Raw genomic sequence first — 17,457 nt, forward strand, 5'->3', positions numbered from 1 at the left:
GAATGTGGGACGAGAAGGTGGTGTGAAGAATGTAAAATGAAGGAATAGAAAAAAAAAGGGAGGGAGGCAGGAAAGAATGATGTGGAAGGCAAAAATAGAAACTGAATGGAATGGGATGAATTATAAGATGGAAACAGAGGCATTGTGTAGTGAGCAAACGTTTTAATAGGATAGAGAATGAATGAGCGTTTTAACAGGATAGAGAATGAGTGTGAGCGTATTGGACGAAGGTAGAAGAGAGGGAAAAGAACGCGTAAGGGAGGGTTGAAGAGTGGAGGAAAAGATGAGAGGGAAACTGCATGAAGCGGAAGAAAGTAATTGAGGGAGGGATGGAGGGTGAAGAAGCCAACAAGAGAGAAAATTGGAGGAAATGACAAGGAGAAACAGAGAGAGAGAGAGAGAGAGAGAGAGAGAGAGAGAGAGAGAGAGAGAGAGAGAGAGAGAGAGAGAGAGAGAGAATATCATACGCTGAAGATGCTCATTGCGTCGGCTCTCATTTCCGTTACCTTTGCCCTTTAACCTGCAGTGGCGGCATCAATCTTAGAAAAAAAATTCTCGTCGTTCCCATTGCTGTATTTTTTTTTTGGCATTTTTTTTTTGTAGAAGTAAAATGTTGCCTGCTTTTTTTCTTTATTATATACAGTTCTTGTTCTTCCTTCTGTTACCTTAGAAAAACAAGCACGGGTGTAGAGACCGACGTAAAAAACAGGATTTTGAAAGTTCGAAGCTGGCTCCTCAGAAGTATGATAAACTTCACATTTTTATCGGTATCAGTTTTATCACATGTCGCTCTGCAAGCTCTTGTAACAGTAGAGGAGGCAGATCAAGTGATATAAGAAATTTTTGAGAAGCGCTAATCACGCAAAGAGGACAAAAGGAGTAGCAGAAAGAGGGGACCAGATCTGATCAGGGAAGTGTCTTAACACGCCCCGTTTGAAAGCGAGGTCGCGAGGAGGGGGAAATACAGACACAGGAAGGCTGTTCCACTGCTGATGGTTGACTCTTGCAGAAGGGATTAGGAAATCATAGGGGTGAGCTAAAATAGAAAGTCTTGTAAAGTTTGGCTGCGGAAGCGATATAGTCATGAATTTAGTAAGTTTAGAAGAGCAGCTGCCATGGCAATATCGATAAAAGATGGAGAGCGTGGCTACTTTGTGGTCGATTTGTAAAAGCAGATGACTGTCAGTAAGTTGGAGCTGGTGGGGCGAAGAGACTTATGTATATACTCCATATATACCTTCTTAGTACAGTAAACTAGTTGAAAAATATACTTCACTCATATCTGCATAATACAGAAAATAAACTAAATATGAACGTAACCCTTTACCCTCCTTTGGTCCTTGCCCAGTGTAGGTTTATAACAGTTTCCTTTGGTGTCTTTCTTTTGTCCGTCAAGCTCTTCTTCCGCTACACATTGATTGTTTGAGTTAACAAATCGTCTGTCACACTGGCTATACGCCTGGCTATACACGCATGTCTTTACTTTGAGTGGACAGAGATGTATTAATGCTTTACCTCCCAAAATGAAACCCCTTTTTTGTCGTTGAATTTCTATTTTGTACGATAGATCAAAGGCTAAAGGTTCTACATTATGTTGTGTCTAGTGTGTGATAATCATTTTTCGTCAGCCCTGTATAAACTATTGCTGAATATATTGAGTGTTTCACTTCGTTTTAAAGTTTTATATAATTATGTTTTCTTTCTTTACAATGCAGCGTCCCACCTCTCTTTTTCTTTTATATTTAACATTACGTAGTTTTTTACTAATTTCATCTTTCTTTAATAATATCAGTTACATTTCTCTTCAACATGTTCAAGCTTTTTCTGTTTGAATTTTATAATTTCAATTATTTTCCATTTTTTAAACATCTCACTTTCAGCAACATTGATCTTCTTCAGTTTTCAATTGTCATTGCGATCTACAGAATGACGCGAAAAGCCTTCGAGATGCGAAAGCGTGAGTCACGGGTCACGGGGAGCATGACGGGGCTCGCCTGTAACGACTAGCTATAGGTGAATGAAACTGTACTTGTAGTAGAGTTGTCTGTCTTTTTTGCATTTGAGATGGGCGAAGACTTCCTGAGACCTTGATGGTGACCGTGAATGCGAACAACCTTACCTTTACTCCTGCTATCTCCCCTCTCTTTCCTTACTCCGATAGTGGGTGTTTCCTTCCCCTTCCGACTTTATTCAAGACTACAAGAGACCATTCGACCTTCTCTCTGTACCCCCTACGAACAAGTTATTCAGCAACACGTCCCCCTATCCACTAATCTGTCGAACCTTTATTTGTAACTTTCAATCATCTTTCCATCTACTACACATCAGCGAAACTTGTTCCATTCATTAACTTCCTTATTCGTGGACTATTTCTTGCCTCAATTTTTCCTGAATTAGATTTTGTCACATTATTACCCTTTGCTGTGTCCTAAAAACGTGTAGCTCTTGTACTTCATCTAAATCGCCCTTTTTATTCCACTTAACTTATCAAAATGCTTAAAACATCATGCAGTCTAAGCTATTCTAAAGAGTGTGAATTAAGCTTTGTTGATATTTTTTACTGCTGGCTTCGCGCCCTCGGATCATGTTGGTCATTCTTTAACCCAATTCGAATCGATATACTTTCTGTAATACGTGGACCAAAATTGACTAGTCGTAATCAAAGAGGCGCCAGATGCAATTTTGGGCGAAATATTGCGCTTCTCTTAACAGATCTAGAAATAAAACCCAAAACTGTATGCGCGGCTTATAGCTGTAGTAAAATAGTAATGGTAGTAAAATAGTAATAGTAATGATAGTAAAATAGTAGTCGGAGATCCGAGCCACATGTATGCTTTCGAATTCCCTGTTTTTACTAATGGGGTTATTTTTCATATGTTGCATGTGTTGATGTTGAATTTCATCCATTAATTGACCCACAGAAACAGCCATTTATGCTCCTTTATAATAATACCTCGACATCGTGGCCTGATTTGAGTAGTCGTCGTTTTATTATTTTTTTTTATGTCATTAGGAGACTTGCTGATATCACCGATTATACACAAATCAAGACTGTCGATGTAAATGTCAAACAGTAATGGTCCTGGTGAACTGTTTTCCTTAGTCGGTATTTCCTTTCCTTTCCATTCCTTTCCCTTACTTTCCTTTCCGTTCCTCTCCGCTCCTTCCCTTCCCTTTCCTTTCCTTTCCTTTCCTTTCCTTTCCTTTCCTTTCCCTTCCTTCCCTTCCCTTCCTTCCTTCCTTCCTTCCTTCCTTCCTTCCTTTCTTCCTTTCCATTCCTTTCCTTTCCTTTCCTGTCCTTTCCTTCCTTCCTTCCTTCCGTCCTTCCTTTCCTTTCCTTTCCTTCCTTCCTTCCTTCCTTCCTTCCTTCCCTTTCCTTTCCTTTCCTTTCCTTCCCTTCCCTTCCCTTCCCTTCCCTTCCCTTCCCTTCCCTCCCTTATCGTTTCCTCTTCTTTCCTCTTGATTAGTTTGGTTTTATTTATTTTCCTTTCCTTACAACGCTTTCAGGATGGAAATATTATGAAACTTCTCCAATCGAATTTACTTACATTTATTTTTTGACGCCTCTTGTTTCGTGAGTGCAGCCTTTTATTTATGAGACTTTTTTGCGTGTTTTATTATGCTGTTCGTGGTCTCCTTTGCCGTAGTAAAAGTATTTATGGATGGATGGGTGTAGGGATAGTTGTTTCCATGTACTAGGTGTATGTTAGCGATGTATATACGCATGTTTGTATATATACTTGTTTCTTTACATCTTGACGTAAATTCAGTGTTTGGACAGTTTTATTTTCGTCTACATCAGCATTCGTCTCTAACTTCAGGTCATAAATAAACTTTTACACACATGTCTACCTATTTTTTCGGCAGGACCGGTTATGCCACGTTAGTTTTTTGCGACTTTAACGTTGAGGGAGATGACGAGGAGAGAGTGGAAGAATGTCAGGGTGATGAAAAACTACCGTAAGGGGAAAGAAATCTCGAAACGAATGTAAGAGAAACGTTAATAGAACAAGAATATAAAGAACGTAAAAGGGGGGAAATATGGAGGGGAGAAAAATGGGAAATGGAAAGATAGAGGAGAAAAGGAAGGGAAAGCGAAAGAAAAGAAACAAAACGAAACGAAAGGATTTGAATCGAAAGGAAACGGAAAGAAAGAGGTAGGGAAAGGAAGGAAAGGAAAGGAAAGGAAAGGAGAGGAAAGGAATAGAGAGGAAAGGAAATGGAAGGGAAGGAAAGGAAAGGAAATTAAGGGAAAGGAAAGGAAGGGAAGGGAAGGAAAGGGGAGGAGAGTAAAGAGAAAGGAAAGAAGAGAATTGAAAGAAAAGAATGAAAGATATTGAAAGGAAAGGGACGGCAACTATTCCTGACGACGTTGATCTTTTAGCAGTTGAGGTACAAACAAGTTCTTGACATCCTTGTTGTGGAAAGGCCGTCGTGGTGATCCATTAGATTAAGACAGATAACGAGAGAGAGAGAGAGAGAGAGAGAGAGAGAGAGAGAGAGAGAGAGAGAGAGAGAGAGAGAGAGAGAGAGAGAGAGAGAGAGAGAGAGAGAGAGAGACGGGAATGTTTGAATTTATTGATGATTTGAATTTTTTTTTCCATTAACAAACTAATTTCAGAAACTTTCCCCTCAGGCCATTCACTTAATATTCTTGTTGAGTGCCCCTTCACCTTCTTCCCTTGCTCCACTCCTCTCCCTATGTACCCTGCCCTCCCTTTCTCCTTCCTTACCTTCTCCCATCCTCACATGCACAAAAAACTGGCTCGATTACAATGGGGAACGCACTTAAAAGGAAGGAGGTGGATGAAAAATCTCTTCTTCTTCTTCTTCTTCTTCTTCTTCTTCTTTGTCGTCGTCGTTCTCGTCTTCATCTTCGTCATCTCTTCTTTTCATTCTCATTCTCTTTCTCCTTCCTATTTATTCTTCCCATTTATTCTTTCCTCCTGCACGCCACGACCCAAAAAATAGCACAATTCTCCCCTGTATTACCGAGCAACAAGAAAAAAAATATGGTTCTTTGTAAATAAAGCTAAGAAGTCTAAGCGGGAAAGATTCTTGTAGCTTCCCGATATACCTGATGAAGGAAATATGGAAAGTAAAGGTCAGGAAGAAGAGTCAAACGGGTTCCTCCTTATCTACTGTACGTGAGTTTTTGTATGCACCTTCACTCGTTCTCCCCCCCCCCCCCTCCTCATCCTCCTCCTCCTCTTCCTCTTATTCGCGAGCAGGTGGGTCATCTTCACCTTCGCCTGCTGCTCATCCCGTCCCACCCACTGAAACAAGAATCGCTGTGCAACAAGGAACGAAGAAGGGTCCACTCTTTTTTTGTCGTGAAGAGGAAGATGGAGTACGTTCCTATTGTTCCGTGGTGGTGGTGATGGTGGTGATGGGTGGTGACGTGATCGTGCATGATTCTATTCCTGGATCTTGGTGGTAGTTGTCCGAGTTAGCTTTTCTTGTGTTGTGATGCGCTGGGCTCAGTTCGCTGGTTGCTTAATTTAAAGGACTGGTGGTGGTGTGTGTGTGTGTGTGTGTGTGTGTGTGTGTGTGTGTGTGTGTGTGTGTGTTTTTCATGTTGGATATGATTTAAGTGCAGTAAATATTTTTAACTGCACCTCAAAAGAATAAAACCTTGACACCATTACTACCCCCCCCCCCTTCCTTCTACCTCCTTTCCTTCCTGCTAGTTCTGCTACTAAAACTACTACTAGTACAACTTCTACTTTACTACTGTTACTACTGCTACTACTACCACTATTACTACTACTACTACCTCTTCTACTACTACTACTACTACTACTACTACTACTGCTATTTCTACTGCTGCTATTGCTAATATACTCTTGTCATACCTGTTTTCACTTTTACTCAGCAATATGTTTCAATAAAATGTGCCAGCGAGTGTGAATAAATGAAACAAATGACATTATTTTATTTTTTTCTACTTTCTCCATCTTCCTCGTCTTCACTCTCCTCTCCTTTTTCTTCTTCTTTAATTTCTTCTTTTTGACTTCATTTTCTTGTTCTTTATCGTCTTCTTCTTCTTCTTCTTCTTCTTCTTTGTCGTCGTCGTTGTCGTCTTCACCTTCGTCATCTCCTCTCATTCTCACTCTCTTTCTCCTTCCTATTTATTCTTTCCTCTTTCTTTTCTTCACACAAAACTCAACATTTAGTATCACAGGAACACTACCTATGAGAAATACCTGAGAAGACCTTCCCGAGGGGTGAGGGACTAAGTATAGCTATCTCTGGTTACCTGTGTCGTGTATTTCCAGGTATTCCCAGGTAAATAATGTAGCATTCATTCGCTATCGGATTGTTATGATTTTGCTGTGCTACCGTTTGGGGTCAGGGAAGACGAGTGCGTTTGAGAGAAAGACACACAGACAAGCACACAGCCGAAGAACGAAAAAGGAAGAAATGAACAAAGAAAGAAAATGAATGAAAAGTTTGGCAAGCAGAAAGACAAACTCGCAAACAGACGGACGAACACACACACAGACAAGCGGAAGTACAGTATTACAACGGAATGACGTCTGGGTTAATTCAACATGAAGTCATACAACACCCCTAAGAACACCCCTGCGGTACTTACCAGGGTGTTAGCGGCTCGTCTTGCGCGGCACCGCCTGAGGGGAGAGCAGCGGGAGGCGTGTTGTGGCCGGAGAAACAAAATGACAGAACGCAGAAGTAACTCGACACTGCAAAGTAGCTATTTCTTGCAGTAGATGGACGGTGCTGAGAGTACTGAGGTGGAAGAGAGAGGCGAGGTGCTGATTGAAAGGAGAGAGAAAAGAAGAGAAAAAAGAGAGACTGGAATATGAAAGAAGACGGCACAAGATGGAAATGGAAAGAATAGAGGAGCAGAAAACAGATTAAAGTTAACAATAAAAAAAAAGGATATAGATTTTGCCTTATTCCCCACTTCTTTTCATGACGCTTTACCTCAATAAACAAAGATTTACTCATAGTTCTACATAAGTTTGGAACCTTAATAAAGCTGAAGAAAACATGTCTTCGTAAAAGTTTTTGCTGAGCCTCTTGATGATTATCACGCAAAACTATTGAGATAGACCTAACATGTTTATTTGGTTTCATCATTTTTAAAGTTGAAAGGTTATCGGCAAGGGCTGAGAACATCCCCAAAACGCCCCGGCTGCCCTGAACGTGACCCTCCTTGTAGAGGTCAGGGCGAATCACGAACACGAGTTATTGCCCCTCGACGCTCACCTTCCGGGGTTTAGGGTGAGGCAGCGAACACGTACTTACGCGATAATTACACACGAAGATATAAATAAAGCACACCTGTACGGAGGAATACACCAAAGGGGGGGAGTAGAGCATCAAGGTGAATTTTGATGATGAGCGACAAGGGGAGAGAGAAAGACAGGGACAGACTGACAGACTGAGGCAGTGATAAAGAGAATATTACGTGTACACACACACACACACACACACACACACACACACACACACACACACACACACACACACACACACACACACACACACACACACACACACACACACACACACACACACACACACACACACACACACACACACACACACACACACACACACACACACACACACACACACACACACACAGATCCTGACAGAAACCAAAAAAGAACGGGCAGACTGACTAATAAACTGAAAGACAGAAAAAAACACGGGCAAAGACATAACAGACAGACAGACAGAGTGACAGACAGACAGACAGACAGACAGGCGGACAGTAACAGACAGGCGGACAGACACAGACATCCCGACAGGAAAGGCAAACAAACTCACTGGAAAACAAGTGAATATAATGTTTGACAGAAATAAGACCAACAGACACTCAGACAGACAGACCATCTACCAAAAATAATCAGACACATAAGGAGACACACAGACAGACCAACTGACTGAATAAAAACACACACACTGGCCTACTTACATACATATACACAGACAGACAGATAAATAAATAAATAAATAGACAAACAGACAGGTGGAATTTACAAACAAAGAAAAAAAAATCGTCTATAATTTCTTTGATAATATATAAACTTCAATTAGTAGCATTTCCTAATAATTTTGTATATGGAAGTGCAGCATTTGGGTGTCCTCGCTTCGGGCCTCGTCTCCTCTGCATATTAATAGTGAGAGGTGAAAATGGGAAAGGCAGACTCGTCCCCATCACCTTCCCGAGAGGCGAGCCATCACCGCGGACCTTTCTATAGGAATTTACATAACTCGTAGGACAGGAACTTTTAATACCAAGCCGTAAAGAACAAAGGTTGACATGACGGCCAACACCTTTCCCTCTCTCTCTGTCTACCCATTCTCTCTCTCTCTCTCTCTCTCTCTCTCTCTCTCTCTCTCTCTCTCTCTCTCTCTCTCTCTCTCTCTCTCTCTCTCTCTCTCTCTCTCTCTCTCTCTCTCTCTCTCTCTCTCTCTCTCTCTCTCTCTCTCTCTCTCTCTCTCTCTCTCTCTCTCTCTCTCTCTGTTGTATTTCTTCTTTCTTGATTTTTTGTTTGTTTTTGTTGTTTTTTATATTTATTACCCTACCTCTCACCCCTTCCACTTCTATAATCTTCTATATTCTTTCGTCCTCATTCCCCTTTTATCGGTTTCACTTTCATTTCCTCTCTCGGCGTCTCAGGTGTTTGGGTGCTTCTGGTCTGCCTTTTTTTATTTTGTTTGTTTGTTGTTTTTAGATACATATTACCCTACCCTTCTGCCCTTACACTTCTATAATCTATATTTTCTCGTCTTCATTCCTTTTTTTTTCTCATCGTTTTCACTTTCATTTTCTCTTGCTCGGCGTCTAAGGTTATTGGGGGTTGATAAACAGGCAGCTTATAGCGTCCCCACGCCTCCTTTATTACCTGTATTGTCTCATAATAATAATAATAATAATAATAGTAATAATAATAATAATAATAATTCTGTCATTCGTTCTAATACAAAATTCCATCATATCATCGTTCAAGCAGATGAGCATAATGCACAGAGTTGGACGATGCTCCAAAAATAGACATGACGAACTAAGGTGACTATGACAGGCAGCTGGTAACACTTCTTGGGTTCTGTCTCGCCACCGTGGGAGGACAGCAGTAATTGTAGGTAGCCAGCCTTGACGCAGCAGAAGAGTAGTTAGTCGAGGACACGCCAGGCAGGGGAGACTTAACCGAGAGAGACAAACGTAGGATGGGGGTGTGCTCGAAAGTACTACGTAGGTGCATTAGTGTTGGGGGGGGAGGGGGAGGGTGAATGTGTGCGTGTGAGAGAGAGAGAGAGAGAGAGAGAGAGAGAGAGAGAGAGAGAGACTGGGAAGGGCAAGGAGGAGGGGTAGAAAAGTGCGGGTATGAATATTGTAAGTCATGCAAGGGAAACGTTCACAAGGTCGTTGAGAAGTGAAAGTGTGTGTGTGTGTGTGTGTGTGTGTGTGTGTGTGTGTGTGTGTGTGTGTGTGTGTGTGTGTGTGTGTGTCTGTTTGTCTGTCTGTCTTTTTGGCGGGTTTAATTTTCTCGCTGTACATCTGTTTGTTTTTCTCTCTTTCTCCGGCTTCCTCTTTTCTCCCGTTCTCTCCCCTCCCTCCCCTTCTCTCTCTCTCTCTCTCTCTCTCTCTCTCTCTCTCTCTCTCTCTCTCTCTCTCTCTCTCTCTCTCTCTCTCTCTCTCTCTCTCTCTCTCTCTCTCTCTCTCTCTCTCTCTCTCTCTCTCTCTCTCTCTCTCTCTCTCTCTCTCTCTCTCTCTCTCTCTCTCTCTCTCTCTCTCTCTCTCTCTCTCTCTCTCTCTCTCTCTCTCTCTATATTAATAGTCCTTCATAAGTGCATCTATTTATTTCTATACGCTTTTCTGCATAATCAATAGTTGACAATCAAAAACAGATTATACCTATTTATGCATGTATGTATGTATGTATGTATCTATGTATGCATGTGTGAATGGTTATGCTTGTGCTTGAAAATATGTCACTGTGTATGTATGTATGAATGAATGCGTGTGTGTATGTATTAATATGTTCATGTGCGTGCTTATGGTCGTTTAATCGTGCGTTCATGCGTGCAGCTCTGAGTGCGTGCCTAAGTACTTTCTAAAATACCCTTTGTCCCCTGCGATTACTGAAGCAAGCAGGTGAGTTTCAGTAAAAAAGAACGTGAGAAAGAAAAAAAAGGCAGAGGAAGAGGACGATGGGATGAACACGAAGAAGAAATTAGGGAGGCGAGAAGATGAAGGGCTGGGAGAGAGTGGAGAAGAAGGGATTGGAGGGGGGGGAGAGGAGAGAGAGAGAGAAGGGAGTAAGTGGGGAAGGATGATTCAGCAGTTGCCTCGATGCCTTTTTTTTTTTCTTTCTTGCTGCGTAGTCCATGTTTTGCTAGATACGCTTCTCTTCCTCCTGTTTTTTTTCTTCTTCTTCCTCCTCTTCTTCCCATTCCATCATTCTCCCCTTCCCCCCCACCATCATCCGCCTCCTCTTCCCAATGCTCCTCCTCCTCTTCCTCACCCTTTTCCTCCTCCTCCTCCTCCTCCTCCTCCTCCTCCATCGTTTTCCAGTTTTTGCTTCCCACCTTCACTTGCTATTCCTTTGTATCTTCTTGAAACCATATGGTGTGTGTGTGTGTGTGTGTGTGTGTGTGTGTGTGTGTGTGTGTGTGTGTGTGTGTGTGTGTGTGTGTGATTTTTTTTGTAAGCTATTTTTCTTCTGTGTCTGTGATTTATTTTTATATGTTTTTGTCTATAAATGTTTGGAGGTTAATATTTTTTTTGTCCACCTGTCTGTCTGGTTCTATGTCTGTGTGTATGTAAGTATGTATGTATGTATGTAAGTGTCATATATTAAAACGTCAAATTCCTTGTCAATTCCGGCACTGTTATCCTTCTGTTTTTCTCAAGGGTATTTTGGGTCGCGAATGTTCACTTAACCTCAGGAATTTTTTTCTTATGGAAGGTAAGAATGTAAAATGAGGCTCTTTTTGTCAAATTTATCTGTCCTTGATAGCGGAAAAGTTTCATTGTGGGAGTGACTAAGTATGTGTTGGAGCGGACGAAGGAAAGTGTGTGTGTGTGTGTGTGTGTGTGTGTGTGTGTGTGTGTGTGTGTGTGTGTGTGTTAAAGAGATCAAAAAGAAATGTCTGTTCATGCACGCAATATCTATTCATTCTAGGTGACAAAAGGCATTTTCTTCATGTGTGTGTTTATTTCATTATCTCTTTCGTCTCCATCGTCAGCCGCTAAAGACAACTAGTATTTTTTTGAGTCGAGTGTGTGAACAGTTCTTGGAAAAGGAAAAAAAAAACATTCCTTGCATAGTTCTACCTCGCAAGGACGAAGAATCTGATTGCTTTGAAAATGTTTGCGTTTATGTGTCAGTCGCTTCTGCTGTCCATCGGGGGAATCCACATCGTTTTTATTTATGTGTTAATCTCATTTATTTTTATTTTTTATTTAGAGAAAGAAAGAGAGGGAGAGCGAACATACACACACACACACACACACACACACACACACACACACACACACACACACACACACACACACACACACACACACACACACACACACACACACTGTCTCTCTCTCGGGTCAGGCTTTTTTATTTTTTATTTATTTATTTTTATTTTTTTTATCTACTATCACATTACTTACCCTTCTTTATCCGATCCGTCCCTTCTTCTGTTTCTTTGTTACCGTCTCTCTCATTCCCAATATTTCTCCTTATCCTATATATTCCTTTTCGTTCTTTTGCCATTCTTACCTTTTCCATTTCATGTTAATATTTTACTCTATTTCAGTTACCTTTCTGACCCAAATCTTCCCCTTTCTTTCTTTTTTTTCTTTCTTTTTTCTTTTTTTTCCAATTTCCTTACACTACTTTTGGTTGCCTCTTTTTTTATCTATTCCCTATTCTCTCTCTCTCTCTCTCTCTCTCTCTCTCTCTCTCTCTCTCTCTCTCTCTCTCTCTCTCTCTCTCTCTCTCTCTCTCTCTCTCTCTCTCTCTCTCTCTCTCTCTCTCTCTCTCTCTCTCTCTCTCTCTCTCTCTCTCTCTCCTTCCCTTCCTTCCTTCCTTCCCTTCCCTCCTTCCTTCCTTCTCTTCCCCTTCCCTCCTTCCCTTCCTTGTTGATTTTTCTTTTACTTTCCCTTCCCCTCGACTTCATCTTCCTTCCCTATCACCTCCCTTCACCTCCTCCTCCTCCTTCCTTTACTTTCCCCACCATTCCCGTTCCTTCTCTTCCCTTCCTTTCCCTTCCCTTTCCTTCGTTTACCTTCCTTTCGTTTCCCTTTTCTCTCCTTTCCTCTTTCATTTTTTCCTTCCCTTCCCTTCCTTTCCCTTTCCTTCCCTTCCCTTCCTTTCCCTTCGCTTTCTTCCTCTTCCTTTCCTTTTCTTTTCCTCACCTTTCCCTCACGTCCTTAGCTTGCAGGTCACATAATTCACAAGATTGCCCACGGTGACCTCTTAGAGAGAGAGAGAGAGAGAGAGAGAGAGAGAGAGAGAGAAGATTTATTACGAATGCATCCTGCCTCCAAGACTGATCATAAGTATTCTTGTAGCATACACACACACACACACACACACACACACACAGCTGTTTACTTGTTTACTTACTCATTTTTTTCGGCTGTCACTTTTTGAGTTACTTATTTGGTAGTCTTATTGTTTCCAAGCATGTTTTTTTTTTTTTCTCTCCTAAGTATGCGTTGTTTTTCGTCGCATAGATGCTTGAGGTACGCCATCTTTGTTTGGGTCCATCATTTAAGGAAGTCTGTGTGTGTGTTTTTGTGTATGTTTATTTTTTGTGTGTACATGTGTTCCTTCACGTGTCCCATACCTTTCCCTCTCTCTGTCTCTTTCTGTATGTCTGTCTGTCTGTCTATCTATCTGTCTTTGTCTGTCACTCTCTCTAGTTCTATTTAACTATCTACCTATCTCTATCTTTATATCTACCCATCTATCTACTTATCTATCTCTAGCCTTATATCTACCCATCTATCTACTTATCTATCTCTAGCTTTATATCTACCCATCTATCTACTTATCTATCTCTCTTCTTTTCTATTCCTTCTCACTTCTACTCTTCTCTCCACCATGTTCTCTTCACTTTCTCTCCACTGCCGTTCCTCCGTGCATGTCCGGCCTCCGGTTAAGCCACTCAGCCATTCCCCACGCACCCTGGCACGGACATGGCTATCACCTTCAGAACAAGGCGTACTGCACGAACCCAGGAAAGCTTGTCCTCGTAATTACTCTTCCCAGTCAGTGAAAGGAAAGGATGCCACAGAAGAACACCAGTGAATCCCAGTTTTCTTCGTACTGTTCAAAGTTGCCTCAAGAAAATGTTAAAATTACCAACATATAAAATGAAGAAGTGCAAATGCCATCTAACGCGCTCTCGTGTTTCTTATATTACTACCGGACAAAAAAATAACCCTGAAAATGAACTTCTTAAACCCCGAAACGGAAGAAGTTAACAGAAGATGCTGTGTCCTCGATTTGCCGCTGGAGAAGAGTCCCGCCGGTGAAAGGTGGGGCTGTCAGGCGCATAAGGAACTTGAGGCCTAAGAATGAGCCTCGTGGTCCTGAGACGCATTTAAAGTGCTCGCCTGTGCTCCTCCATCCTTAGGCTTATGTATACCTGGGCCTCCCGCCTTCCCCGCGGCCTGTAACGGGACCACCTGTGAACGGAAAAGTAGTGCGGGACCATTTGGTGATGTTAATGTTGTGTCTAGGAGTAAAACGGAAAGTGGAAATTTTACTCAGTCTATCAATAAGGGCATACGCCGGGGAGCGCGTCGCCTTACCCACTTTATGTCGCCGTACCCGGGGGTTCCTCCGCCCAAGTCTCTATGCAGGCCCCTTTCCCATCCCAAGTACCTCATGACATGATCTATCGACTTACTCAGTCCACGAACTCGGTGGGTGTCCCCTTGGCCTCCTTTACTCTGGGTTGTCTCATACAGAACCAACCCGATGAGCAGGGTCGGGTTCTGGGTAGCGTGCCGCACGTCCTTATTGCCGCAGATGGCTTTCACAGACAATACAGGTAATTGTTCTCGAATCAATCTCACGGAGTAATTGCCGGTTCGACAAAGCGATATCCCATGATTCTGCGTATGCACTTATCATCAAAGGCATCAATCCGATGGAGTCCATAACACCGCAGGAAAAGCCAATCCGTCGTGGCCTAAGAGACCTGAAAACTCAATGGCTTCGTCTCCTTCATCTCCTCGAAATCCATCACCAGAACATTCTGCGATTCTGCAAAGATGACTGCATCACCGACCGCTACTGCTGCTGTTACTACTACCAATCCTTCTATTGCCACTATCCACCACTAGAATACTGCTACTATTACTTCTACTACTACTACTACTAAGAGAGAGAGAGAGAGAGAGAGAGAGAGAGAGAGAGAGAGAGAGAGAGACCGACCAAATTTTTCCGGTTGACATTTTTTCACATTTTTCGGTGCATAATTTTCACCTCCCATTTCTTCCCTTGCCTTCCTTTCCTTTCCCTTCCATTATTTCACTTGTGTTTTTTTTTTCTTTTACCTTTTACTTCATTCTTTGTCTTTGTTTTTACGTATCTCCTTTATTCTTATTACCATTTCAGTCCCCCTTCCCATTCTTTCCTTTTCACTTCTCTTCCCTTCTTTTCTCTTCTTTTCCCTTCGTTTCCCTTTATTTTCCCACCTCTCTAATTTTTTCCTACCTTTATTTTTCCTTTACTTTCTGTCCTTCTAATATATTTTGCTTCCTTCCCTTTCTTTCACCTTCCCTTTCCTTTCTCACTCTTCATGTCCCTTCCCTCTCATTTTCTATTTTTCCCTCTCCTTCCCTTCCCTGCCCCGCCCTTAGCCTGCCTTCTCTTCCTTTTCCTTCTTTTCGCTCACATTAAAAGCTCGTAGAAATGCGCGGAAAGTAGAAATGAATAATGGAAAGTCGTAAATTAGTGTTGAGGTGAAGTGTGAGTTAATTATCTACATCCTAAGGTGAGCTAATGAGGGGCGGGGAGTGAGGCGAAGGTGTGAGGCAGGTAAGGAAGACTCAGAGGAGGACCTTCGAAAACGTTTGTATCAATTATTTCTTGCATCTTTTCTCTCCTTGAAGTACAAATGAAGAGAAAGACATTTATTCACACGTACGTACTAACACACACACACACACACACACACACACACACACACACACACACACACACACACACACACACTAGCGTTGCGTAAGACATGTGTAAAACTCAACAACAATGGCTGACTGAGATTACTTCACTCTGTATAGGCCTTATTATAGGGAGGTAAGACTGGAATAATGGAGGAAAGGGAGGGATGGAGGGATGAAGAGAAAAGGGGGGAGTGATGGGAGTCGCTTGGTAATAAAGGTTTGGGATGTTCGACGAAATTGAAAATGCCGAGTAGGAAGTTTGAAGTGTGTTGCGGGTTAGGTAAGAGTATTGTATTCATGTTTTTTTTATTGTTTTATTTTTATTTTTGATACTTCCGTCTTGGCCTCCCTTGTTAAATCTCCATACCTGTCATCCCTCTTCTCCTCTTTCCACCTGTAGCTCATCCACCTTCATCCTATTCTTCACCTACATCTTTTTATTCATACTGTTTCATCCCTTTCAGTTTTTTTTCTTTCCATTGCTCCTGAAACTCATCCTCCTCGTGTTTTGCTTTTTTTGTTTTGTTATTTCGTGTCATTTTTCATTACATTTTACTTTGCTACATTATATTTCTTTATTTGTTTTTGCTTTTGTTTCTCGTTTTTATTGGTCATATCTGCTTTATCCATGCTAGTTCACTTTTCATCAATTATCCTTATGTTGTTGTTTTTCTGGCACTTTTTATCATCAGCTATTTTCTATTGCACCTTTTTTGTCCATTTGACCCTAACTGTTTTACGTTTATTTTGTGTCTGCCTTTTTTCAAACCTCCATCTCATTTCTTTTGCCCGTCACTTGCTGGTTTTCCTACTTTACCTGTTTTTCCTATTCTACCTGTTTTCTTTCCTATTTCCTCTACTCTTCTTCCCCCATCCTCTTCTCTCTCTCTCTCTCTCTCTCTCTCTCTCTCTCTCTCTCTCTCTCTCTCTCTCTCTCTCTCTCTCTCTCTTTTCCACTATTTCACTCCCTTTCTACTACTGTTCCTAGTCCTTCACCCAGAGTCTTCTCGTACCTCAGCTTCTTCCCCCTTGGTCTCTTCGTCTCATCCATCACCATTGTACTTCCTTTTCCTCACTTTCCTTCCTGATCAGCCTCATCGCTTCCCTCTCTCTTCCTGGTACTCCTGCTCTCCCTTCCCTTGTTTTCTTTTCTTCTCCACCTCAGACATCATGGTAATTACCTCTTCCCCGTCATCCTCCTTCAGGCTCAAAGTCCTCGTCGCCCTGAGGCCCAGTGGTTGCCACGTCTCGCCGCCGCTCAACTTGTTGTTTCAGAAGATACAGCACTTCCGCTGCAGCTGTCGTCGTGTCCTCCATAGAAGGACGTCTGTTGTCTGGCCGGGCAAGGGCAAGCTGTAATCTGCGAACTCATCAGCTTTCTGAAAAGCTAAAAGTGGAACGACCGTAATCTTTCGTGTCTATTACGAGGATTAGTAATAAAGGTGTGCTCGTGTGGATATAAATCTGCAATGTTTGTAACTTTCGGTTTTGTTAAAAAAGCAAAGAAAATATTGTTAATAAGGCAGAATTGGGACACTATTTAGTTGACCGATTTCCTGTCAAGTCTTGTGCCCATTAGGGAAATTTACATTTTTTTTATGAGTTAGATGGCAATATCAATTTAATATTGATCGCTCAAATTTTTACGTTCCTAATTACTTGGTTAGTAATTTATTAATCGTTTAAACCATTATTAACATTTTATCGTTTTTATGTCCTCTAAATGATAAGTGACGGGAAAAAAGTATAAAATCTTCAGAAAAGTGGAATTACAGTTACAGATACTCGTATGGTTCTACATTGGTGTGTGTTTAAAATGAAACACTTCTTTTCTGCTTAAATCGTCATTCCACACAAACACGCAGCCATTAGCTCTCTAGAATATATCGCAAAGAGAAGAGATGAAAACAGGAGCGTCTTCACGTAAGTCATTGGCGCCTTGAGCAGCTTAGTCATGAGTTTAAGTGTAGAGTTTGTAGGAGGGAAAAGAAATCAATAAATGTATACTTGAAGGTATGTGTTTGAGTTAAAGGCTTGGTAAAAGTTTAGATGATCGTAAGATTGATGTGACGAGTTAATCTTAGTGTGAACTCTTTTTCTTGAACGCTCAAGTGAAAATGAATTGAAAGGGAGTACGAAGAGTATATTAAAAGATTTTTCCTATGTATAATGAATGTTTTCTTCATATACTTCATCATTGTTTTTGTTAGGGGTTAATGTACATGATAAAGAAAGAGGGAGAAAAAGAGAGGGAGAGAGAGCAAAAAGAGAGAGGCCTTGCGTACCGCCCATATACGTAA

At 41.6% G+C, this 17,457-nt stretch overlaps 1 long non-coding RNA gene across 1 annotated transcript in view; it reads left to right on the forward strand.

Moving 5' to 3' along the window:
- Positions 1–17,169, forward strand: part of LOC127009252 (uncharacterized) — a 44,071-nt gene extending 26,902 nt beyond the window's left edge. Inside the window, exon 2 of the long non-coding RNA XR_007761743.1 lies at positions 16,363–17,169. This is a non-coding gene — a long non-coding RNA (uncharacterized LOC127009252). The remainder of the gene's footprint in view (positions 1–16,362) is intronic.
- Positions 17,170–17,457: the final 288 nt, after the last annotated feature.

The sequence above is a fragment of the Eriocheir sinensis genome, chromosome 40, assembly GCF_024679095.1.
Source record: "Eriocheir sinensis breed Jianghai 21 chromosome 40, ASM2467909v1, whole genome shotgun sequence".
NCBI lineage: Eukaryota > Metazoa > Arthropoda > Malacostraca > Decapoda > Varunidae > Eriocheir > Eriocheir sinensis.